Below are 1,402 nucleotides of genomic sequence, written 5' to 3' on the forward strand. Positions count from 1 at the left end.
CAAATGAGGCAATATCAACTTTAAATTAAACTCATTTTCAAACATTTCTAGAACAGAAATCTGAACACAGTATAAAGCCAGGTCCAACATTAGAGTCAAAGGTTTTTACAGAGGAAATTATCTCTTTCATTACTCCATAAATCAGTGTTTTTAGTAGTAAAATGTGATATAAATCAGGCTATATATGATATACATATATAAAACCCTCTGTACAAACCTTCAGAATAAAGAGGAATATAACTGGAAGTTGATTTCTGGTTCAGATTGTGAGAAAACGACCTTTAAAGATCTGAATGGGGTCACAATTTAAACTAAGAGACGTCAGCATGAAACTCACATTAAGACAATTATTTTTTGTATTACAAGTTTTCAGAAATGTTATGTTCAATATGTAAATGATCCATTATCTACTGCTGATTTATGGTGAAATCTACAGATTCAAACAGACAGAGTGTAATAAAATCAACAGATAAATGTGTAATAGTCTGAAAGATATTCTGCCTTAAACTCGGTTTATGGACATGGTGGCGTTTAATAAACAATCAACAGTCGTGTGCAGATTAACGCAAAAAGAAACTTTATTTACAGAATTTTCATGGAAAAACATCAGAACTTAAAGACAAAACAGCAGCAAAAGGTCACAATATGTCACAATATAACATCTTAAATAGACAGAACTGAGCAGCCGGACAGACGAGAAGAGAAGAGGTGGAGCAAACTGATCAGAGATCAATCTACAGTGTGATGGATGAGCAGGTTTACAGTTTGTGGGATACACATGCAGAACGCTCCGTGAATGAACGTCACTTTAATTCTTAAACTGTTGGTTGTTGATGTTCGGCGTCAGCGTGTCGGTAGACAGGAACAGCAGATCCTGTCAGAGTGCGTCTGTAGAAAAAGAGACGTCATAGAAACACACAAATCTGTTAATTATTAGTTCATTATCACAGTATTTAAATAAATAAACATTTAAATGTTAGAGTAGTAATAGTAATAGTTAAATGCTCATTTGTAACCTCGTATTAATAATTATTGCCCACAGATTAAAGGGATAGTTCAGGTTTTTTTGAAGTGAAGTTGTATATCAACATGTGTGTAAGTGTACGCTGTATTTAGAATATTCTCTCTGCTTTACTTCGCTCTCAGGCAGCCGCTTTATATCGCTTTGTCATTTTAGCTGGCAGTAAACACAGAAAGTTGCTGGTCCGTTACTGCCTCGATCGGTCAGTTAGTTTGTGTCTCTGTGTGACTTTGGTGTTTTACCACATCTGGATCTGAAACTAATGTTAGTCAGTGCGGATCGAGGCCGCGGTCGACCAGAAACTCCTGCGTTCTGCAAAGTAAAATCCTAAAGCGGTGAAGATTAAAGATCTAAACATAGCTTTTTTTATTCTTTTAGGTG

This window comes from Morone saxatilis, unplaced genomic scaffold, assembly GCF_004916995.1.
Source record: "Morone saxatilis isolate NCDOM2014 unplaced genomic scaffold, NCSU_SB_2.0 Contig12, whole genome shotgun sequence".
NCBI lineage: Eukaryota > Metazoa > Chordata > Actinopteri > Moronidae > Morone > Morone saxatilis.